General features: G+C 44.7%; 1 long non-coding RNA gene across 1 annotated transcript in view; it reads right to left on the bottom strand.

Annotated features, from left to right (window-relative positions):
- The window catches only part of LOC142310191 (uncharacterized), a 174353-nt gene that overhangs the window by 17797 nt on the left and 129729 nt on the right, over positions 1-26827 (bottom strand). The gene's annotated exons all lie outside the window — the stretch shown is intronic.

Below are 26827 nucleotides of genomic sequence, written 5' to 3'. Positions count from 1 at the left end.
TTTTGTCAACTCACAGCCTATCTCAAGAGGCTGAAAACAAAATGAATACCAAGACTAAAACCTCATAAGAACTGTGAGGCATGTCTGGGACCTGGACGCTTTGTAGTCATTGAGGGAACAATCGATTTAAAGATGTGAGAAAATATTTGACAGTAGAATGTACAGGCAGCATCAATATCCTCAAGCTGAAGTGATGCTAAGTGATGCTACAAGACAATGCACATAAGACAAGTAGATGCACACAATGTACCCAAAGCACACAAGTAAATGAAATAAAGAATGACTAAAATAAGATTTTGTGTTGGAGCGGTCAAGTCAGACTGCTGATCTTAACCCTATCAAAATGGAGTGGAACAACCCAAGAAAGGCTGTGCAGCAAGGCATCTCAGGAATGATTAACTGAATTTGCAGAAAAGATTGGTCAAAAAATGATCCTGAAGCTTATGCCAATCTTATTTGTGGTTAGAAGAATCGTTTGGTAAGATTAGTTTTTCTGTGGATTGTTACTCAATGTGCTCAGTAAAAACCTGGGCAGTACAAGTGCTTGTGCGTAGTCAGTTTAGCGGGCTTGTGATTGGCTTTAAATGTATAGACCAGCCTAGCTGTCGCTGCATGGCCAGTGCGGATGGTCAATTAGTTGCTAATTATTAATGGCCTTGTAGTTGTTGCACAACTCTGCTGGCATTAATAATTTGCAGCTTATTAATGACATGTCCAGAAGCATGGATGAAGCTATGACTGTCATAAAGAAGCTGTGAAATAAGCAGGCATGGATTCCGAGATAAGGGGAACAGTAGGGCATGCAGAGCTCAGATAGAATGACTGTAGTAGCTTGGCAGGGGCTGGCCACACTCCTGGTCTTGGATTGAATTGGAGGAGCTATTATCAGGGGGCTGGCTCTTACTAGAAACCAGGAGCAAGTGAGGTCCCCTGAACTGTGACATAACATCACTGAAGAGATGTGGAGCAGATCCAGCATCAGATTCAATAGCATGTACCAATGATCCCTCACCTAGCAGGAGTTACGTTCTAGAGACCCCCGCGATAGGTGAATATCTGCAAAGTAGCGGAGTTATATTTACTTTATTATTTACCCATATTTTTTGGATTATAAGATGCACTTTTCCTCCCGTAAAATTTGGGAGGAAAATGAGAGTTGCGTCTCATAAGCAGAATCTAGCAAACCGGGGGGTGGAGAAGAATAGTGACAGGAGGCAGGGGCAATACTGCGGTCTATGGACTGTACACTGCAGAAGTTAAGGCAGGGGTCATACTGAAAATGTTGGCGGTGCGGGGTTCAAATAATGGCACCCAGAGTCGACGTGTGCGCAGATTAATTTCTCGGCTTAAGATCTCAACTGTGCATGTTTTGCCTCCGGCCCATTGATTTCCTGGCAGCAGACTTAAGGAAAATGGCACCCAGAGGTGGTGCATGTGTGACGCCCTGGCAAAACTAGGTTGTCACAGAGACTGTACAAATCTTCCAGGTGCAGGCCTCCATCCTCCTTGGCATACCAACACAACACCACACATAGGTAACACCAGCCACAAAAGCCTAGTCACCCCCACTGGGACAATAGGGGCACACCAGTGGGCGGGGCCAGGTGGATGGAGACGCCCACCTAGGGGTCCTGAGGTGTCAGGGGAGGGAACACAGCAGATCAGTCTGGACAGAGGAAGTGAGAGGAGTGTGGAGTGACAGGGTAGTCAGGGGTTGAAGCCCCTGGACTACCGGACTACCTGAGCTGACTAGGTGGCAGACGGCAGAGCAGGGCCACAGGCAACGGAGATCCGGTCGCGGGAGACCTAAAGTGGACCGGGGCAGGGTTCTAGCCCGCCGGTGCTGACAGCGGGGATCCGTTCCGGAGGCCGTGCATAGTCGGGGGACCTGGACCCCAGGGCGAGGACCGCTTCAAGCACCTTACCAATTAGCCAGCAGGGGACAAGGTTCCAGATCTTATCCTACGAGTAGTCCAGAGAGCGAAACGGAAGCCCAACGCGGGGGATAGGGTGTCCGCCAGAGATCCCAAGGGTCAGTTTTTGCGGGCAAGTGCTCCCAACACACAGAAACACAGGGAGTGGACTTCTCCTGTTTTATGCGGATTAAGTCAACACACAAGAAACTACAAGTGCAGGAGGAAGGACCCCTGCCCTGTCAGCCCGTGTGCGGGACCAAGCACACCCCTCCAGTGGCTCCCGGCATCCGGCCTTGGTTTACAATACAGACTTTGTGTGTTTTATTACCATAGTGAGTACACCGGTACCATCCGGTTCCTTCCTAAACACTGCTCCCTGCTCTCTCATTATCCTCAGGGCCCCGGGACTACACCTCCCCTACCCGTGGAGGTGATTCCACCTTGCTGCCCCACTCCATCAGCCCCGGGCACCCCCATACCAAGGCCAAGGCAGTGGCGGTGTCACCAATCATCACAGCAACCCACGGGTGGCATCACTGACAAACTATTCTCCTGTAAATACCCCCCTTTTTATTGTTGTGGGCGACGGGCCGCTGCACGAGCCCCGGATCCGGCTGCCACTTGAGCCCCAGCCATGACCCTGGATCAGAGCGCCTTGGGTAGTCACCCCCCTCCCCGCGACACACGCGCACATGGGATCTTGGTTCGTCGTTGAGCCGATAGCTCGATCTGCGCACGCGCCACCTACGGATGCCATATTTTTAAAGCCCGAACTGCTGACAGTGTCTGGATGTTCCTACCAGCACCCGCAGTGAGCATCTGGGACACCTGCTGCACCGCCCGCAGCATAGCCATGCTTCTCCACCGCCCCTGCCTCCTGTGACCCCGTTCCACCACTGTTGACACCCCCTGGTAAGACACCACCGGATTATAAAACGGACTCCATATTTTTCTTTTAACTTTTTTTTCTCTAAATTTAGGGTGTGTCTTATAATCTAGTGCGTCTTATAAAACAAAAAGTATCCGCTATACAGTGAAGCCGCAGTAAGTGAAACACAATATTGCGGGGTACGACTGTACTTTCATGATTACACACAGCACTATGGATGTTAGCTTTATAGTTTATGAAGGCATGTGCACTAAAAAACTGTCTTATCTCCCCAGAGTACTCTTTTAAAGCATACTGTAAGAGTTTTCTGAATCTAGGGACCCTCATGGATCAGAACAACAAACAGGCCCCAGTACTACTGTAGCGCCCCTGAGGCTTCAGTCACCACAGGGTACTGCACCTCGACTGAGGTGCAGTATTCATCCCGGGTGCGGAAGAGGTCATTGCCAGTAAACACCACAATCCACACAACACACAGTTAGTCACCCTCCCACTGGGACTGGGCTAGGGTAGGGTACAGGGATGGCCACCACAATGTATGGGACCTCCTGCCCACTAGTTCAGCAACCTAGGGGGTGGAGCTAGACAATGGGGGGTAAGGTGATACACACACAGACACAGTCAGTGACGGGGAACAAGTGAGGAGTGGAGAGAAGACGGTCGCTGAGGGGAGAGCTGCGCCATAGCTCCCTCAGGACCGAGCGCACAGAACAGGGTGTGGAACCCTAGGCTGAGTGGGTACTGCTAGTCCCGCCAGCAGAATCCGTTGGGCAGAATATTTCAAGTCTTCTGGCCCACACAAAGTGCCCAGGGTATAGCAGCATACTAGAGCCAGGAGCCGTTACTAAAAGAGCGGCACTAGTAAAGGTCTCATGCTGCCTGCCATATGGGACAGGAATAGAGCCAATACAAGGACTCGGGTCCCATCGTAGCTTCAAGCCGCAGGGACTCACATCACAGTGCAAGTAGGAAGGACTCAAAGCAGCACCGGTTCTAACTTCCGAGCTATCCGGGATCGGCTGGAGCCCATGACAGCAGAGTCCGACACTCCAGAGGAGTGATACTACAGTGAGTAAAGAACTTGATTGCAACCCCTCTGTCATCCCATCCTTCCCGCGCCCTACCCTCGCCGTAGCTGCACAGCAGCAGAAGACTACTACTCCCAACCTCCCTGGGGCCTGAGCTCTGGCTGTGGAGAGCTGCACCAACCGAGCTGCGCTACCATTTGCCCCAGAGGATACCTCCCGCAGTGGCGGCTCCTATGTTAGCCGCAAACCACAGGTGGCGTTACAAAGACAAACTCTATTCTCCCCTGTAAATAACCCCTCCATCTTTATTGACACCGCCGGAGTCACGGAACTGGGCCAGGCCGCTGTGACATCCCAAACCCCCCTTACACTGGCCCGGTGACGAGTCAACCCCCAGGCCCGTGGGCGCATCACCATATAGTGAGCAATACCCGTTACTCTTATCTAGTCTTGTAATGTGGGGAACCTGTGGTCGAAATTTTACCAATTGTACTTTTTTCCGTAGAATAAGAAATAATAAATTAACTCATATGCAAATTCGCTATTGCTCCAGAACCAAAAGTGTCAGATTACATTTCTCCAATAACAGAGATTGACTATCCACGTCCCAGTCAAGAATATGCACCCCCAATTTTAAAATCAGTGGCATGACAGCCGTACAGCCGGCAGCAATCAGACATTTATAGCATGTACTCTAGATTTGCCTGTAGTGGACATCCATTTACACCACGTATAAAACAGGTGCTAGAATGTGTGTTTTTTTCGTAGTTGTCTTTGATGACTTTAAAAGATGGAAGAAAAAGTTAAACTTATCCAATTTCCTGTCAGTAATGACAGACGCTTCCTTTCCACTTCCTGCAGTAGTGGGTATTAAGAAACCATAAATCGAGCTTCTCGAATAGCTGTATAGTATCACAGCAAGTCAGAGCTACAGACACCCCATAATCCAATCTGATTAACACAGGCGCGGCAATTAATATTCCTAACGGGCCACATCAGAGACCATGTCTATTGTGGAGGGCCAAACTTACTTCTACTCTATTATTATTGTTTTGTATAATTTTTTATCACTTAACCCCTTAGTGACAGAGCCAGTTTTCACTTGACTTTGGCATAGTGGAGTTTCGGTGACCCCTACTTCACCTCTCTTCCCCCACCCTAGTAACTTACCCACTACGAAATAACCATAGACATGAAGCTGGATGAAATGGCCACAGCAGCCTTTATTTAAAACATAAATAACAAAATGAACATTAATAGGGGTGTGGTCCTTGAAGTCCATAAATCTGGTGATTAACAATACCCAAACATTACCTTCCCTCTGAACCAACTTACTCCCAGCTGCAACAACCAACTTGGGAGCACCAATGTAAAAGGGGAGGAGGAAAGGTTAAACCACCACACGCGGGACCCGACAATCCATAGCCGGCATTCCACCCAAATCACCAAACCACCCACCAAACCAAGAAATTAATGAGATCCACATCTCCCTGGACCCCAATCCAATTTACACCAACTTCGAGGACCCACCCCAACCGCTACAGCCACCATGACCCTGCAAAACATTCAATAAGGGAGGGTGGGCCAGACAATCCCCAGGGGAAACTGCGGGCCAAGAGATCCCCCACCCAGATAAACCTTATGTACCCCGACGGTCCCTATATCACCACCCCATCCCCACTGGTCACCTCCCCCCTGCCAAAGTCATGCCGGCCTCCACCCACACCCGGGGGTGGGGTTCTGGCCGTGTACTTTAATGATCAAGCCCAATATCCATGCACACTCGCAATCCCATTACCGAACAGTATCACTATTTTATACAGAGGTGAGTGTGCCTGTTTCTTTCACCATTGGTTCTCGTGTCATATTGCAAGCGTTGCGATTTGTTTTAGTTCATGACATGTGATTGCACAAAACAAAAGATATATACAGTGGAACCTCGCTTAACGAGAACAATCCGTTCTGGGACTGTGCTTGTTAACCAAGTTACTTGTTCAGCAGAACAAGATTTCCCATAGGAAATCATTGCAATGCAGACAATTCGTTCCACAACTAGTTAAATGTCCCATCCTGGTCCCCTATTGTGCCATTCCACACATGCACAAACGCACACAAACACACACAAACTCACACAAACCCACACAAGCCCGCACACACACGCACATATTATATGCTCACCTTACCTTCCGTTCCATGGCCGGTCTCCTGGGACTTGCTGTTCTCCGGTGCGGGCCGTGTATCGGGTTACCATAACGACGAGGGAGGAACTTCCTGCCAGAGCGCTGACGTCAAAGACAGAGCCGCTTGCCTCTGATTGGCCAGCGCGCTGCCTTTGAGTAGCGGTGACAGGAAGTTCATGCTTCGTCGCTATGGATGCCGATGCACAGCCTGGAGTGGAGCGCAGCGGCGAACTACAGGACCCAGGAGGCCGGCGATGAAACAGAAGGTACACATATTATATGCTCACCTTACCTTCCGTTCCACCGCCGGCCTCATGGTACTTGTAGTTCGCCGCGAGCACGTCGCGATGTACCCTGGAACTACAAGAACCATGAGACCGGCGGTGGAATGGAAGTTAAGGTGAGCATAATAATGTATGTGTGTGCGTGCATGTGTGTTTGTGCGTGTTTGTGTGTGTTTGTGTGGACTGCAAGTGCGGGTCAGAATGGATGGACGGAACCGGAAGTGTGTGAAGTGAGGATTTTGCTCGCACAGCAAAGCTTTCTCGTAAACTGGGTTACAAATTTACAGAAAGCTTTGCTTGTTAAGCGAAATTCTCGTTAAGTGGGTTACTCGTTAAGCGAGGTTCCACTGTATTATAAATATAAAACATCAATATATCAACAAATATGTCTAAGTATAGTAAGCAAAAAATAGCATAAATAGCGTTATTTTCTCGCAATGTATAGAATCAAATAAAGTTAATAGCGTATAGAGAATATTATGTGATCCAAAAAAAAAAAATTGCTATTATTCAGAATCCTATATATACCAATTGTCTTAATGTTAAATAATATAATGCAAATCATTTTTGTAGTTTAGACCATTATAGGTAATGAGAAAGTAGACAAACCTGTGACAGGTGGGGATTGTTTTAAAAAATTACTTGAAACAGAAGCCAAATGGATTCTAAAGTTAAATACTCGTATTCCTTATGGTCTAAACTACAGAAATGATTTCCATTATATTAACATTAAGACAATTGGTATATAAGGGATTATGAATAATAGCATTATTTTTTTTATCATATAATATTCTCTATACGCCATTAACTTTGTTTGATTCTATACATTGCGAGAGAATAAGACTATTTATGCTGTTTTTGGATTCCTATACTTAGACATATTTGTTGATATATTGACGTTTTATATTTATAATATATTTCTTTTGTTTTGTGTAATCACATGTCATGAGCTAAAACATTTGCATTTGAATAAGACACTGAAAAATTAGGTCTGTGATGGAAGGAACTCACCTAAGGCTAATTCAATGTGACTGGGTTACCTCCTGTCTGTTTTCTGATCTCCAAAGGCAGAAACTATATCTGGACAATTTTTTAACATCAAAATATGCCTATGAGTAAGGACAAACCCTACGTCCGAAATGCGTAAGCTAACCTGTATTGGACTTGTAATTTTTTTAATATGTGAGAAATTAAGGATCTATTTAAAAAAATAAATAAATAAAAAATGTCCTGTTGGTGCTGGAGTCAAAAAACTTTTCCTCTTCAACAGTTACAGTAATACCAAATTTAGGCTATGTGCTCATGGTGCTTTTTTTCAGCACAAAAAAAGCATGTCTTAGCAGGAAAAAAGCTACTAGAAAAAATTTGCTTTATTTCATGCCTTTTTTTGCTTTTTTCGTCATGGCAATTGTGGAGGTTCAGGCGCTGTACCCCCGCACTCGCTGCCAGGTCTCAGACTAATGTTACAGTTGGGACCTCTCTGCACAGAGTGGTGCCCGCACGACTCCCGGCAATTTAACCCCCTGAATGCTGCGATCAGTGTGATTGCAGCAGTCAGCAAGCAGGGAGAGGGATCTCTTACCTCTCCCTAGCGATCAGGTCCCTAGAAAGTGATTACAGTTGCCCGATTGCTGCCATAGTAACCCTGTGTCATCACCATGACAACCCAGGTTTTCTGAACTGCGGATCACCTTACAGAAAAGGGCACCTACGTCACCGGAATTCCCTCCTAGGTGCAGGGAAACCCGGTGAGGTCACAAAGTGACTCGAGTTCATGAATCGTTTGTTCCAAATGCTGGTAGATCCTAGTAGACGAGGTTCCCCCTGTACCCACCAACGTATGTTTCACCTGCGGGGATTAAGTGTACTCTGCACATGGTTTCTTCAGGGAGGGAAGAGAGAACCTAAAGAAACCATGTGCGGGGACACTTATGTTACTAGGACCTACCAGCATTTGGAACAAACGATTCATTAGAATTACTTGGATGAGCAACCTTTATTTGGTTCCACTGTATTTATCTTTATAGAGCTGCTACATCACACTCCAGCACTTTAATTAGGGAAATCTATGCCATTCTTTTTGCATTTCTCGGTCGTGTTTACCTTTTCATTGCTGCTACTGTTCTGCACATAGCACTTTATTTATTTCTTATTTTCGAGAGTGCAATACAAGGTAATATTGTGGTACATGGACACACTTCACACCTCCACCAGAAGAACCTCAGAAGTGATCCGAACAGACCACTTCCAACTCATCTGCATTTCTAACAAAAACATTAATTTGATTTCCTTAGCTTATCTTTAGGAGGCATCATTTTTCCCATGTCCTGTTGTAACATTCATTTAAATGTTGTGATTTTGTCTCAGTAATTCACTTGTAATTTGCCTGAAGAAGGAGCCTTGATGCTCTGAAAGCTTGCTAATATAATTATTTTGGTTAGCCTATAAGGTATCACTCCTAAAATACTTTTGTCATTCTTGGGACATAGTATTTCAATTGATTATCGCGAGAAATGTTTACATCAATCTGAACTGAGACTCACTTTGATACGTAAAATATGCTTTGGTTTATTATGAATTTGCTATGTCACACTGTAGCACCTTATTTAGGATGACTAGCGCCTTAATGTTTTCCCTATTGCTGCTACTGGTTGCACGTAGCACTTTATTGATTACATCTTGGCCCTTGAAATATCAACACTAAAGCGGGCTTTACACACTGCGACATCGCTAGCCGATGCTATCGATGGCGAGCGTGATGGCACCCGCCGCTATCGTTATGCTGATATTTGGTGATCGCTGCCGCAGCGAACATTATCGCTATGGCAGCGTCACACGCACTTACCTGGTCGGCGTCGGCGCTGTGACTGCCGAACAATCCCTCCCTCAAGGGGGAGGGACGTTCGGCATCACAGCGACATCACCGCGACGTCACTAAGCAGCCGGCCAATCAAAGTGGAGGGGCGGAGATGAGCGGAACGAACATCCCGCTCACCTCCTTCCTTCCTCATTGTGGGCGGGCGCAGGTAAGATGAGGTTCCTCGCTCCTTCGGTGTCACACACAGCGATGTGTGCTGCCGCAGGAACGAGGAACAACTTCGCCCACGCGACAGCAGCGATATTTGAGAATAGACCCCCCCATGTCAACGAGAAGCGATTTTGGACGTTTTTGCAACGATCCAAAATCGCTCCTTGGAGTCACACACAACGAGATCGCTACAGCGGCCGGATGTGCGTCACAAAATCTGTGACCCCCAACGAGATCGCTGTAGCGGTCTCGTAGCGTGTAAAGCCCGCTTAATGGTTGACTACCATGTGATTATGACCTTAATGCACCTTAGTTTGCTCTCTGGTATTCCTAGGTTTTAATCTTTTTTTCACTTCTCATACCTTTTGAATATGTGTGTCATCTGTTTTATTGTGTATGTCCTAATTCACATATGATAAATAAGAGGAAAAAAAAATCTTGTAAAAAAATAAAAATAATGTCTATTGCTAAGATAAACTCTTTTGTTCTCCTTTTTCTTAATAGTATTTTGGATGTAGCATGCTTCAGCTGCGTCCAAAGTGCTGTGTTGTACAGTACAAGCATAGTGGATGGGATTTCTAATATACGGTGCCCACTATGCTTGTTTTTTCCACAACAAACACTAACCTGCGTAGCGACTTTCCGAGCCGCAGCATATCAATTGTTTGCTGTGGAGTCGCAAGCGTCCTCCGTAGGGCGATCATAAGAAAGAGACCACAGCACACTAAACCCTGATCATGGACACGAGCAGCTGCGGTCTCCTGCGTTCACTTGCGGAGGAGTTTCGGGGCCCCGCAGGTTAGGACCCGCCGTGTCCAGGACGCAGTGAGTCCTGATCGTGGGCACATACCATTATATTGTGTTTTTTATGCATTTGCTACTTTTATACACTAAAACTATACTCTGAGAGCTGTAACATTTTATTTTTTTTTGTCGATTGAGCCATATTAGAGCTTGTTGTTTGCGGGATGATTTGGCCTTTTTATTTACACTATTTATTTTTACATATAACTGTTTGATTGTTTTTTATTATTATTTCGTGTATCAGTATGATGAAATAACTACATTTTTGCCATTATATTTTAAGGTGTTTGCCATATGGAATAAATAACATAACTGCTTTATAGATTGGGTCCTTTCGGACGTGGCAATACCAATTATGTGTATGTTTTTTTGGTTAATTTTGTTTTAACACAATAGCTGCTATATTAGTGGTGAAACGGGTTATTATGATTTGTATACACTTTTTATTTATGTTTTTTTTCCTTTTTGACAGGTTTTATTTAATTTTTTTTTACTTAGCCACTTAGCCTCACTATGGGACTAGAATATTTTTTACTTTGGTCTCTGATCTCATACATCGAAGTACTCTTGTACTGCAGTGCCTGAGACCTTTCAGTATTTCACTGACTTTGCCTGTTAGATCTCGGGGTACCATGGTAACCATCGGTACCTGCGATTATGATTGCAGGTGTTAAAGTTAAAGGGAGTCTTTTAACCCCCTTTTAACCATTTAGATGCCGCTGTCGTGGTTGACATTTATGGGATTGATCAGCTCTGGTCGGTTTCAAAAGTAGTCGGGGACAATGCTACAGGGTGTTAGTTGTCATATAAAGCTGTCACCTACAGGATTTTTCCCAGTTGGCGGCCGCTTCACACTTTCATCTTAGCACCGTGTAATAGAGGTGCTGAGGATTAATGCCCCTTAATGGCCACCGTACAAAGGCATATTGAGGGTCATTAAGTGGTTAATGCACAGAATTAAGTATGATGACTCACTGCTATTGTTAATACATTACAATATGGCTTATTTAAAATGTATTCTTCACTGTAGTAGCAAATAAAAACATAATTTACTGCTTTTTATAAAATTTGATGCCCCAACAGTCCTCACATACAGAATGATGTCCCCCAAACCCTCTCACACAGTATGATGTCCCCTCACACATTATGATGTCCCCACAAACCCAATCACACAGTATAATGTCCCCTCACACAGTATGCTGTCCCCACAAACCCTATCACACAGTATGATGTCCCCACAAACTCTATCACACAGTATAATGTCCCCACAAACTCTATCACATGTCCCCTCACACAGTATGATGTCCCCACAAACCATCTCATACAGTATGATGTCCCCTCACACAGTATGATGTCCCCTCACACAGTATGATGTCCCCACAAACCCTATCACACAGTATGATGTCCCCACAAACCCTATCACACAGTATGATGTCCCCTCACACATTATGATGTCCCCACAAACCCTCTCACACAGTTTGATGTCCCCTCACACAGTATGATGTCCCCTCACACAGTATGATGTTCCCTCACACAATATGATGTCCCCACAAACCCTCTCACACAGTATGATGTCCCCTCACACAGTATGACGTCCCCTCACACAGTATGATGTCCCCACAAACTCTATCACACAGTATGATGTCCCCTCACACAGTATGATGTCCCCTCACACAGTATGATGTCCCCACAAACCATCTCATACAGTATGATGTCCCCTCACACAGTATGATGTCCCCTCACACAGTATGATGTCCCCACAAACCCTATCACACAGTATGATGTCCCCAAAAACCCTATCACAGAGTATGATGTCCCCTCACACAGTAGGATGTCCCCACAAACCCTCTCACACAGTTTGATGTCCCCTCACACAGTATGATGTCCCCACAAACCCTCTCACACAGTTTGATGTCCCCTCACACAGTATGATGTCCCCTCACACAGTATGATGTTCCCTCACACAATATGATGTCCCCACAAACCCTCTCACACAGTATGATGTCCCCTCACACAGTATGACGTCCCCTCACACAGTATGATGTCCCCACAAACTCTATCACACAGTATGATGTCCCCTCACACAGTATGATGTCCCCTCACACAGTATGATGTCCCCACAAACCATCTCATACAGTATGATGTCCCCTCACACAGTATGATGTCCCCTCACACAGTATGATGTCCCCACAAACCCTATCACACAGTATGATGTCCCCAAAAACCCTATCACACAGTATGATGTCCCCTCACACAGTAGGATGTCCCCACAAACCCTCTCACACAGTTTGATGTCCCCTCACACAGTATGATGTCCCCTCACACAGTATGATGTCCCCTCACACAGTATGATGTCCCCTCACACAGTATGATGTTCCCACACACAATATGATGTCCCCACAAACCCTCTCACACAGTATGATGTCCCCTCACACAGTATGATGTCTCCACAAACCCTCTCACACAGTATGATGTCCCCTAACACAGTATGATGTCCCCTCACACAGTATGATGTCCCCTCACACAGTATGATGTCCCCTCACACAGTATGATGTCCCTAAAAGCCCTCTCACAGTATGATGTCCCCTCATACAGTATGATGTCCCCACAAACCCTCTCTCACAGTATGATGTCCCCTCACACAGTATGATATCCCCACAAACCCTCTCACACAGTATGATGTTCCCTCACACAGTATGATGTCCCCATATACCCTATCACACAGTATAATGTCTCTTCACACAATATGATGTCTTCATAATGCCCTCAACATTGTATAATGTACACACATGTACGATCCTCAGAAAAAGCCCCACAAGGCATTATAATGCCCCCACACAGAACCCCTGCGCTATATGCCCCCTACGTAGAATGATGTCCCCACATTGCTCCCCACATAGTATAATTTCACAAAAAATCCCCCTCATAGTATTTTGTCCTCACACAACCCCTCATGCAATATGAGGTCCCCAGACAGCTTCTCACAGAGTAAAGGGCCCGTTACACACTACAATATATCTAACGATATGTCGTCGGGGTCACGTCATTTGTGACGCACATCCGGCATCGTTTGACATATTATAGCGTGTGACAGCTACGAGCGACTGTGATAGAGCAAAAATACTCACCTTATCGTTGCTTGTTGACACGTCGCTCATTTTCAAAAAATCGAACGTCCTTTTGTACGCAGGTTGTTCATTGTTCCCGAGGCAGCACACATTGCTCCATGTGACACCCCGGGAATGATGAACTGCAGCTTACCTGCGTCCCGCCGGCAATGCGGAAGGAAGGAGGTGGACGGGATGTTACGTCACGCTCATCTCCGCCCTCCGCTTTTATTGGGCGGCCGCTGTGTGACGTCACAGTGACGCCGAACGTCCCTCCCCCTTCAGGAAGAGGATGTTCGCCGCCCACAGCGAGGTCGTTTGGAAGGTAAGTACGTGTGACAGGAGTTATCGACTTTGTGCGACACGGGCAACAAATTGCCCATGATGCACAAACGATGGGGGCGGGTGCGATCGCACAATAAATCGCAACGTGTAAAGTGATCTTTAGATATTCCCACAGAGACCCCGACACTGGATGTCCCCACATAGTATGATGTTCCTCACTGTTACGCTCACCGAGGAGTGGCGAGCGTCCGGTGGTGGACCCACTGGACCGTGCACCGGACTCCCCTGAGAAGGCGACCAGCAGCGAACCCCTATACAGGGACTGTGCGGCACCTCCCCAGAAGGCCTAAATGCACAGCAGCCAGGAACCGGTAGTAGGAGTCTCTGTAGAGCCAGGTGTAGCAAGGTTGTGACATCCACAGCCGGCAGAACACGGAAACTGCACCGGAGATGTTCACAGCAGGTGATGTCCACAGCAGGTACGGCACAGATAATGTCCACGGCAGGTAGGGCACGGTGACGTCCACTGTCGGTATGAGCAGTGACGTCCACAGCAGGTACGGCACAGATAATGTCCACGGCACTACGGTGAGACAAGTGATTAGAACCAGGTATCAAAGAACAGAAAACAGATAACAGCACAAGCGGGTCTGGACACTGGCAAGGCTCTAATGGAAGCGTTGCTCGGGCGCCTGCTGCTGGGGGAGGTGGACCTAAATACCCATTAGGTAACAGGTGACCTCTGAAGTCACTTCCAGAAAACGGGGCATACCGCTTTAAGAAAGGGGGCGTGGCCTCGCGCGCAGCCTAGAGTCACTTACTGCAGTTCTGTGTAAGGACAGGAGACAGGAAGAGGCTGCAGCATGCCTGGGAGCAGGACGTACAGCAGGACCCGGAGCAGGGGCAGCGCCTGCAGAGCCATGGGACCGGTAAGAGGAAGGCCGTCGCTGCCTGGGGCTAAGACCGGGAGTGCAAGTAGGAGCCATGCTGGGACCGGGCAAATGTGAGGGAGCGCGCCCCCCACGGAGTCTGGTGGGACCAGGCGCTACACTCACAAAATATTATGTCACCACACATGCCCCTTAGGTGCATAAATATGTCTCTACACATGCCCCTTAGTGGGAAAAATTGTAAAAGGAGGCTCCAATATTAATTATTAATGTCTGTTTTGACTAATAATAATTAATATTAAATTATTAAATGACACCATAACGTTTCCTATTCTTTATACTATACGAACTTGTACAAGTAAGAACTGCAACTAAAGTGAGATAAAACTGTGTACTAATCATAAATAATATTTATTATACACACCAAAAGTCTACAGTTTATTTTACGCTACTAACTTCAACACTAATTTGAAATCCAGTAGTAGAATATAATAGCACGCAATAAAACCCACAATTACCTAACAATATTTACACCCACATTACCTAATACACACACACACACACACACACACACACACACACACACACACACACACACACACTAGCAGCCCACTTCAGATAGTAATAACTTTCCCAAGATAGGGATTAATGGGTTAATAGCAGTGCAGAGACACCAGGGAGATATATATATGGCAACAAGGGTTAAGGATAAATAACCCTTTCATGTGAAAGGTGTTAATATCACCTTGGGGAGGTTAGGGTTTAGTCTAGGGGGGAGCTAATACATGGGTCATGAGAAGGGGGATATAGAAGAGGTGTAGGATAAGATGGTCAGGGAGGAAGGGGGTTAATGCTGGTGGAAAATAGTGAATAAACCTTGGGGCTAAGAAATGGATAGGAAGATGATTCAGGGGGTAAGTGCACACTCAGCCAGATTTCAGGCTGAGGTTGCTTGTCTGGTCAGGGAGGTTTGGCAGGGCTGATTGCATGCATCTTCTTGTAATGATGCTGACTGTCAAAAAAAAGAGAGCATGTGTCCAGCATTCAGTCCCCACACATGCCCCATAGGTTGCAGAATTATATCCCCACATATGCCCCTTGGGGCATACCATTATGTCCCCCACTGTGGGCTGTGTAGGGAACATCATTCTCCAAGGGGGCTGTGTAAGGTCATCATTCTCCAAGGGGGCTGTGTAAGGTCATCATTCTCCAAGGGGGCTGTGTGGGGGATATAATAATGTTCAGGGGGCTGTGTGGGTGACATAATACTGTGTAAAGGGAGCTGTGTGGGGACATCATTGTGTCAGGGGCTGTGTAGGTGACATCATTCTGCATGAATGTGGTTGGCTTTGTGTTGACATTCTACTGTGTGAGGGGCTTTGTGGGGACATCATTTTGTGTTGGAAGCTGATTATCAAATTACAATGGCTGTATACCAGGAGCAGAATGATTTCTACACTTTATAAAAAGCAGATTATATGATCTTGATTCACGGCTATTGATAAGAAAATGCCACAATAAGCCCTGCCATAAAATGTATTAACAGGAGCATCAAGTAGAAGATGTAATTCCGATCAATATTAAGTGATAAAAGTTCATATAAAACAATAATAAGCAGTAATAATAACAATAAGTTTGGCTGTTTGGTTTGACCCTCCACAACAGTCACAGTATCTCATGTGGTGCCTTGGAAATTGAATTGCCCCCCCCCCCCCCCCCCCCGATCCACTTGCTCAAGGGAAATATGTTGTCAGAAATCCAAAAAAACGGAGGAAAATTGTCACTGGCCATGGGTCATGTCCATTACTACTAAGTAATATATTTGGGCCACTAATACGTTATCAGAACAGCTAAATGAGCAATTGTTAGGAAAGTAATTTCCTAATAACACTGATTCGGTCTTGACTTTGATACCATCTTCTACTATGGAAAAACTTTCCTAGAACTGTAGGTAGACAATCTGCAGCTGCCAAAATTAGTAGAGGATACAAGGGCCATAAGTGGTTCCTTAACCAATAGTTACATAGCAATCCGGCAAATGCTTGTTTTTTTATCAGTTGGGTTTTTATTAAGTTTGAATGGAATAAAGAAAGAAAGAATAAAATCCACTATAATGATAATGGTCAAAAGTGATGCTAGAGTATAATACTGATTGCCAAATATACAATGCCATTACCTGTCTAATACAGTAATAAAGAAACTTCACAGGAAAAATATGTAGAAAAGACACATCTTTGATTAAGTATTCTCAGTGTAAGATAGTGGTACGTGCTTGATTATTCGTGGGGATAGAGCTCTAATTGTCTTCAAAATATAAAGCCTCATTCAAACGTCCGTGTTTGACGTATGTGTTCTAACTGCGCGTTTCCCTGATAGATCATGTACCCATTATAGTCTATGGGGCTGTTCACATGTCTATGTATTTTTCTACCACTGAGTTTCCATGCAAAAATCATAATAGAGACGTGTGTTTTTTAAAGATATCATGTATGACAAAGGCCAATACAAGTCTATACGTCTGTGAAAATCACTGATGGATTACATCAGTGAGCAGTCTGTATGTATGTACAATAGCATCTAAAAAAATTAGAATATCATCAAAAGCTAATTTATTTCCGTAATTCAATACAAAAAGAAAACACATTATATAGAGTCATTACAGAGTGATCTATTTCAAGTGTTTATTTCTGTTAACATTGATGATTATGGCTTTCAGCCAATGAAAACCCAAATGTCAGTATCTCAGAAAATTAGAATACTTAACACAAAACACCTGCAAAGACTTTCTAAATGTTTAAAATGGTTCTTTTGTCTGGTTCAGTAGGCTGCACAATCATGGGGAAGACTGCTGACTTGACAGATGCCCAGAAGGCAGTCACTGATACACTCCACAAGGAGGGTAAGCCACAAAAGGTCATTGCTAAACAAGCTGGCTGTTCACAGCGTGCTGTATACAAGCATAGTAAAGGAAACTTGAGTGGAAGGAAAAAGTATGGTAGAATAAGGTGCTCAAGCAAACAGGATAACCGCAGCCTTGAAAGGATTGTTAAGAAACGGCCATTCAAGAATTTGAGGGAGATTCACAAGGAGTGGACTGCTGCTGGAGTCAGTGCTATAAGAGCCACCACACACAGATGTATCCAGGACATGGGCTACAAGTGTCACATTCCTTGTGTCAAGCCACTCATGACCAATAAACAATGCCAGAAGTGTCTTACCTGGGCCAAGGAGAAAAAGAACTGGACTGTTGCTCAGTGGTCCAAGGTGTTGTTTTCAGATTAAAGTAATTTTTGCATTTCATTTGGAAATCAAGGTCCCAGAGTCTGGAGGAAGAGTGAAGAGGCCACAATCCAAGCTGCTTGAGCTCTAGTGTGATGTTTCCACAATCAGTGATGGTTTGGGAAGCCATGTCATCTGCTAGTGTAGCTCCACTGTGTTTTATCAAGACCAAAGTCAGCGCAGCTGTCTATCAGGATATTTTAGAGCACTTCATGCTTCCCTCTGCCAACAAGCTTTTTGGAGATGGAAATTTAATTTACCAGCAGGACTTGGCACCTGTCCACACTGCCAAAATTACCAATACCTGGTTTAATAAACACAGTATCACTGTGCTTGATTGGCCAGCAAACTTGCTTAACCTAAACCCCATAAAGAATCTATAGGGTATTGTCAAGAAGATGACGACAGACACCAGACCCAACAGTGCAGACGAGCTGAAGGCTGCTATCAAAGCAACCTGGGCTTCTATAACACCTCAGCACTGCTACAGGCTGATCGCCTCCATGCCACGCCGCGTTGATGCAGTAATTCATGCAAAAGGAGCCCCGGCCAAGTACTGAGTGCAGTTACTGTACATGCTTTTCAGTACGCCAACATTTCTGAGGTAAAAAAAAATTCAGTTCGTCTTATAAAATATTCAACTTTTCTGAGATAATGACTTTTGGGTTTTCATTGGCTGTATGCAATGATGAGCAAGTTTCGAAATACTAGGATACTCGTAACGAGTACTGTCTAATACTCGCGCATGCATTCCGAATAGTGTGTACAATGCAAGTCAATAGGGAATACTCACAATGTAACGAGTAATCCGAATGCCGCACAATTCGTGCGAGTAGCGAATAGTACGGCATTCGGGTTACTCGTTACATTGCAAGTATTCCCCATTGACTTGCATTGCACACATTATTCGGAATGCATACACGAGTATTAGACAGTACTCGTTACAAGTATCGCGAATTCGAGTATTTCGAAACTCGCTCAACATTATCTTTAAGCCATAATCATCCACATTAACAGAAATAAACACTTGAAATAAATCACTCTGTGTATAATGACTCTATATAATATATGTGTTTCCCTTTTTGTATTGAATTACTGAAATAAGTTAACTTTTTGATGATATTCTAATTTATTGAGGAACCCTTGTATTTATTTATCCACACGTGAAAATCACTGATGAAACACTGATGGTCAAAAGTGACACACTGACCAAACACTGATTATATTAGAATCCAAAACAGATAATAGTACCATTTTATTGCATATATTAAAAATCACATCTGGGGGCCTGAAGAGCATTAAGGAGGCTGTATAGACTGCCTTATTGTCTGTCAAAATTTATACCGTTGTGGGAAGACCCCAACTTTAAACAAGGGTCCCAAAACAAATTATTCCTTGGTTAGAAACAAAAAGGGATATGGAAATTGGGTGATTCACTGAAAACAGAAGAGGGGAGATTTTTGGAAAACCATCATTACCCGGAGTAAGTACAGATAACGAGCTACTACACCTCAGTAATAAGGGAGGTAGGGAAACCTGAAAAGAAAGGAAAGTTTAATATATTGATAGGTAAGGGAAATGGACATGAATCCCTATCGACTATATATCATCATTTGAGAGAACAAGAGCAGAACTCTGGGAAGGAACAAATTTTTACATTTTGTGAAATGATCCTTAACGACCCGGATATTTCTGATAACATTCTGAAGAGATGGGAACTCGTTAAGAGAACAATGGTAAACAAACAGTAGAGGGAAATGCAGTATAAGATCATACATAACGCAATATATGTCTTCAATATATCATCAAGATATCATACAGTAACTTACCAGCGCATTTCTTGGATCATTGCCCTAAAGTTGGACTTCACAGGGCAAAAATGTTTCACTGTATATGGGAAAGCCCAAAGGTTCTGAGGGTTTTGGAGGAAGCGATGGCGTACATATTTAGAATCTGGAAGGTAGCCATACTGGTCACCCCTCAAGCTTGCTTATTTCATTGTACAGAGACGCACTCAGATTCAGATGAAATGCGAGCCCAAATTCCCAAAATAATCCATGTAGTGCTTCTGGTAATCAAGCAATGTTTACTCAGAAACTGGCTGGTATGTCAGACACCAAGAAGTACAGCGATAGTAGAGACCCTAAAAACACTAATGATGCATGACAAACTAGATTCGGGGGAAACAAAGAAAAGTCTACCAAAGGTTTCTTTAAAAAGAGGAGGACATTTATTGAGCAGAGTTTTACACAAGCTGAAATTACTCAATTCATCAAAATTTTCGAACATACATCCTGGTATTGTTTGGAAGCTATTGCAGGGACATTAGGGAAACTGAAGATATAGATCATCACATAGGCTAAGTGACTAAACATGGCAGCTTATTATGTTAACGTTTATTGATAGTGCAATGTTCACATATTGGATATTGTTGTGACACTACAAAAGAAAAATTATGTGTCATATTGTAACATTTACAGACACCTATGCAATGTAATATTTTGTTTGATATGTATCGTTTCACATCAAATAAAGATTGTTATAAAAAAAAACAACACATCTACATGAGGCTCTAGACCCAGCAAAAAAGTTTTTTTTATAGTAAGTGCAGCTTTAAAAGGGATCAGTCACATGTAAAAATGCTATTAACCTGCATATATGGGGCTAATCTGAAGGTAATAGCGTTTGAAACTGGTCTGGCATTTGACAGGTTTCCTTTAAGTCAGAGGTCTGAAACACGAGGCCTGCTAGCCGCATGCGGCCCCTCAGGCTGTTTCGTGCAGCCCCAGGCTCGTGCCCCCGTTGACTATCGACTATCGCGGGCGGTGCAGGGGCCGCAGCCACTGTCTGCGCTTTATGTCAGATGTTCCCTCTGTGCACAACTATTCCTCCAATGGAAACTGCTTGACCTCAGCTGCTTACCTCTGATTGGTGCATGGCTACGGCTGCATTGGAAACGTTGTGCACAGAGAGCTTGACTCTGTGCGCACAGCGCCGGCAAAACAATCATCTGACAAAGTACTAACAGTGGCTGCTGCCCCTGCACCGGTCGCGATAGTCAATAGGGGCACGGGCCTGCAGACAGCAAGAAACAGAGATAAGGCAGCCAAGGGAACTGGGGCACAGGTGAGAAGAATGTTTTGGGTTTTTCCTTGTGTGTGTGTGTGTATGTGAAGAACGGCACATTAAGGGACCAGTATGGGACATAGCTACAAGCAGAGGACCAGGAAAGGGCACATTACTATAAGAAGACCTGCATGGGGATGGGACACATTACTACAGGATGGGCACATTACTATAGGATGGGGACAAGGTGCGCACATTACTATAGAATGGGGACAAGGCTGGGGACATTACTATAGGATAGGGACAAGGTGGGCACATTACTCTGGGATGGGGACAAGGCTGGGGACATTACTATAGGATGGGGACATTACTATAGGATGGGGACATTACTATAGGATGGGGACATTACTATAGGATGGGGACAAGGATGGATACATTACTACAGAATGGGGACAAGGCTGGGGACATTACTATAGGATGGGGACATTACTATAGGATGGGGATAAGGCTGTAGACATTACTATAGGATGGGGACAAGGATGGGCACATTACTATGGGATAGGGACAAGGCTGGGGACATTACTATAGGATGTGGACATTACTATAGGATGGAGACATTACTATAGGATAGGGACAAGGTGGGCACATTACTATGGGATGGGAACAAGGATGGGGACAGTACTATTGGATAGGGACATTACTATAGGATGGGGACAAGGATGGACACATTACTATAGGATAGGGACATTACTATAGGATGGGGACATTACTATAGGATAGGGACAATGATAGATACATTACTACAGGACAGGGACAAGGCTGGGGACATTAATATAGGATGGGGACATTACTATAGGATGGGGACATTACTATAGTATGGGGATAAGGCTGAGGACATTACTATAGGATGGGGACAAGGACTGGCACATTACTATAGGATGGGGACATTACTATGAGATGGGGACAAGGATGAGGCACATTACTACAAGATGGGGACAAAAATGGGGAACATTACTATAGGATGGGGACAAGGATGAGGCACATTACTACAGGATGTGGACAAGGATGGGCACATTAGTACAAGATGGGGACAAGGATGGGCACATTACTGTAGGATAGGGAGTAGGATGGGGCACAATACTACAAGGGGACAAGGATGGGCAAATTACATCAAGATGGGGAACATTACTAAAAGATGTTGTCCAAAATTACTATATGGTGCTAATTGTAACACTATTAGTTACCAGTAAGGGATAAAATGTTTTAAAAAAAATCAAAATAAGGCACGACATTTTTTTTACCATCAAAAATGTTGTTTTTTGTTTTTATATATATATATATATATATATATATATATATATATATTTATTTAAACAAAGATTATGCACGTTTGTAATAATAAACAAGTGAAAAATGTTCAAAACCAGTGATCCAAAGGTGTGTAAAAAAAATATATATATGGTACCAATAAAAATGTCACTTTGTCCTGCAAAGAATGCGGTCCCCCAAATTATTTTTTTCCTCTGTGCGGCCCATACACCCAGCCGAGTTTGAGACCCCTGCTTTAAGTGGTTAATGTTGTTCTAACAGACCTCACTTATATTTGTAGTAGAAGCAAATATAAGAAACTTTGTAATTTATCTTATTATAGAAAGTCTCCCATTTAAACACTCCAGAAGAAAAGATACAATGTATGGCAGGTCATACAGGCCAAAATAGTAACTTCAGGGGCATAAGGAGGTCTACTGAAATACATCTTGGTCTGGCAGATTTTCTATAAAAAGTTGCACATAATAAATGATTTAAAGAGTAATCATTGTAAAAGTAAGAAACTTTGTAATTTATCAGAGAAATGTGTTTTTTTTTCTCCCTCTGAACTGATGATTTATTCTGAAAATTCTCAATTCACAGGTAAAAACTGTCTTCGGTGAAACAGATTTTGTCATTGCAGAGCTCCCACCTACCTCCTCACTCTTCTTAGGATTTAAATAAAGCACCAACTACCATCTCCTATCTCTGTCTTCGCTGAATACAGATTTTGCAGCTTTTAACTAAGGGGAATCTTTTACTAGGTTTTACCAATATAATGTAGGGCCACCACTTTTTAAAGTGTAATTTTAATTTTTATTTCATAAATCAATAGTACACAACTTTGTGTGAGGAGGTAGAAAGTGTTTCTTTTTATGTTTGTAACCCTGGTACTTGTACATGACTTTTCCTAATCTGACAGCTTCTGTGTGAATGTGTGTAGATGCTTTTACTTCTTACTTTTCTTTTTGGGCTGGCCACCTGATGTACTTTCCTCTTCTTGCTGTGTGCTGCTAGTTAGGCTACTTTCACACATCCGGATTTTTGCTCTGCGGCACAATACGGCGTTCTGCAGAAAAACCGCAACCGGCTTTTGTAACGCCGGTTGCGGTTTTTTTGCATAGACTTACATTAGTGCCGTATTGTGCCGCAGGGGCTTGTGTTCGGTCCGGTTTTTGCCGCATGCGGCAGATTTAGCCGATGCGGCGGCGGATAGAACGTTCCCTGCAACGTTTTTTGCTCCGGCAAAAAAAAACGCATCGCGCCGCATCCGGCCGCTGCGGCGCTTTTCCCAATGCATCCCTATGGATGCCGGATGCGGCAAAAACCGCATCCGGCCGCCGCATGCGGTTTTTGCCACTGCGCATGCTCAGTAGCATGCCGCAAGCGGCAAAAACCGGACCGGCCGAATGTAAAAAACTTATGCAAAGGATGCGGTGTTTTCACCGCATCCGTTGCATAGGCTTCACAGCCGGATTGAGCCGCACAGCTCAAACCGGATGTGTGAAAGTAGCCTTAGGAATAATGTACAAATACCAAGGCAATTCTGCATATTATATCTGTTTCTATGTTGTAAATTCACTTTCCTGCAGCAAGGTGTGTCTGTCCTGACCTTATAAGAGACTGGCCAGGAATTCTCTGGTGTTATATAGGGACTGGTGCAAGGGATTGTGGGAGTTTTCCATGTGTATAAAAGGTTGCAATTAACAGCAATCTGTGTGGATAATGGTTTCTGTTTTGTGGAGCTGCAACAGCCTATGTACCAGACCAATGTGAACTGCATATGGATTTATTTTTGCCTGGTGATATTCCTCTTTTGTTAGGAAGCCAGACTCTTGTGTTAAAATAAACTCCTTTGGAAAAAATATTTGCATCTAACGGACTCTTAACTAGAGATGAGCGAACCGGTCCCGGTTCGGCTCGAGGCCGGTTCGCCGAACGGGGGTCCCGTTCGAGTTCGGTTCGTCGAACGTTCGACGAACCGAACTCGAACGTATAGGCTATAATGGGAGGCAATCACAAACACATAAAAATGCATTATAAATGTACACAAACAGTTAATAAACATTGCCATAACACTTACCGGTCCTCGCGATCCCTTCTGCACTCTGTCTCCTGCCGCTATTCCATCCGATGATCGCTGAATCCTCCCGGTGACCTGCACTGCCAGCAGAGAAGCAGGACCTATCGTGACGTCAAAATAGCCATGTGACCAGTCACGTGGCTATTATCTCATTGGCTACAGACTGGTCACATGACTATGACACGTCATGTAGGACCTGCGAGTGCATCTCTCCGGTACACGGTGCACATATGTGTATCGCCGTGTACCGGCGACATGCTCTAGCACACGGTCGACTCCCCGTTCCGTTAGGGACCGGCTGACACAGCCGGTCATTAACGGAGATCACCGTTGCCATAGCAACGCAGTTAGCGGTGACGTCACCGCTAACCGCGGCTCCGGGAGCACCGTTGCTATGGTAACGCGTCTGTCAGCGTTACCGCTAGCAGCCAGCAGTGATCACTCACGGAGTGAAGGCTGCACGCTGCTTCCCGATTGTAGTGAGCATTGTAGTTAGGATGGAGGTTCCCCAGCCCCAAGTGATGCCCCTCACTACAATCGTCACTACTACTACACTAGAAAGAAAGAAGACAGAAGAGCAGGATCGTGGAGGGCTGACAGGGGTAATAAAGATGGAGTCTCTAATGTGTCTGTGTATTTATTTCTATTAAAGTATTTTTTCTCTGTGTGGTGTCTTTTTTTAACCCTTTATTGGAGATTCTTAATGGCCGGGTCAAACGTGCCTGACATTAAGAATCTCTGGCTTAATACTGGCTGGTAAAACAAAGCCAGTATTAACTCATGATTACCCAACAAGCCACCCGGCTCCAGGGCTGTTGGAAGAGTTGGATACAGCGCCAGATGATGGCGCTTCTATGAGAGCGCCATTTTCTGGGACGGCTGCGGACTGAAATCCGCAGCAGAGGCGCCCACAAACCTCGGGCTAACCTGTGCTGCGGATTCCAATCCCCAGCTGCCTAGTTGTACCCGGCTGGACACAAAAATAGGGCGAAGCCCACGTCATTTGTTTTTTAATTATTTCATGAAATAAGTGAAATAATTAAAAAAAACGGGCTTCCCTATATTTTTGGTTCCCAGCCGGGTACAAATAGGCAACTGGGGGTTGGAGGCAGCCCGTGGCTGCCAGCTGTACCTGGCTAGCATACAAAAATATGGCGAAGCCCACGTCATTTTTTTGGTGGGCAAAAAACTTCTGCATACAGTCCTGGATGGAGTATGCTGAGCCTTGTAGTTCTGCAGCTGCTGTCTGCTCTTCTCCATACAGACAGACAGCAGCTGCAGAACTACAAGGCTCAGCATACTCCATCCAGGACTGTATGCAGAAGTTTTTTGCCCCCTGAAAAAATTATGTGGCTTCGCCATATTTTTGTATGCTAGCCAGGTACAGCAGGCAGGTACGGCTGCCCCCAACCCCCAGTTGCCTATTTGTACCCGGCTGGGAACCAAAAATAAAGGGAAGCCCTTTTTTTATTATTTCATGAATTTCATGAAATAATTAGAAAACAAATGACGTAGGCTTTGCCCCATTTTTGTGTCCAGCCAGGTACAACTAGGCAGCTGGGATTGGAATCCGCACCACCGGTTGGCCTGAGCTTTCTGGGCCCCACTGCTGCGAATTGCAGTCTGCAGCCACCTCAGAAAATGGCATTTTCATAGAAGCGCCATCTTCTGGCGCTGTATCCAACTCTTCCAGCACCTGCCTGCTATACCTGGCTAGCATACAAAAATATGGCGAAGCTCACGTCCTTTTTTTGTAGCTTTTTGGCAAAAAAAAAAAAAAATGCTTCCCTGGATTTTCCATTGCCAGTGAAGGTAACACCAAGCAGTGGGGGTTAGCAGCCAGTAGCTGCTTGGATTACCCTTAGCTAGCAATACAAAAAATGCAGTGGGAGCTAACATATATTTTTTTTAATTATTTATTTAAATAACTAAAAATAAAATGGGCTTCCCTGTATTTTGATTGCTGGACATCACAGTGCTGTAAAAATAAATCTTTAAAAAAATGACGTAGCGCTCCGCGGTATTTTTGATTCTCAGCGCAGATAAAGCAGACAGCTATGGGTTGCCACCCCCATCTGCCTGCCGTTACCTTGGTTGGCAATCAAAATACAGGGAAGCCCATTAATTTTTTCTATTTAAAAAATAGTTAAAAAAAAAAATTACGTTGGGTCCCCCCATTTTTGATAGCCAGCTAGGGTAAAGCAGACGGCTGTAGCCTGAAAACCACAGCTGGCAGCTTTACCGTGGTTGGGGATCCAATGTGGAGGTCCCCTCAGGCTCTTTTTTATAATTATTTTATAAATATTAATAATTACACAATAAAAGTAGGGGACCCCCCAAATTGGATCACCAGCCAAGGTAAAGCGGACAGCTGTGGTCTGGTATTCTCAGGGTGGGAAGGTCCATAGTTATTGGGCCTTCACAGCCTAAAAATAGCAGGCCGCAGGCACCCCAGACGTGGCGCATCCACTAGATGCGCCAATCCTGGCGCTTCACCCCAGCTCATCCCGTGCCCTGGTGCAGTGGCAAACGGGGTAATAAATCGGGTTGATTTTTCATGGTAATTCGAAACAATGGGTGGTGATTGAACAGGATGTACTGGGAACTCCCTTACATTTACTTCCATGGTTAGAGAAAGAAAGTAGGATCCAGATAGCGAAAGGAATGGAGTTCACGCGGA

This window comes from Anomaloglossus baeobatrachus, chromosome 5, assembly GCF_048569485.1.
Source record: "Anomaloglossus baeobatrachus isolate aAnoBae1 chromosome 5, aAnoBae1.hap1, whole genome shotgun sequence".
In the NCBI taxonomy this organism is placed as follows: Eukaryota; Metazoa; Chordata; class Amphibia; order Anura; family Aromobatidae; genus Anomaloglossus; species Anomaloglossus baeobatrachus.
This window is presented reverse-complemented; position numbering and strand designations above follow the sequence as displayed.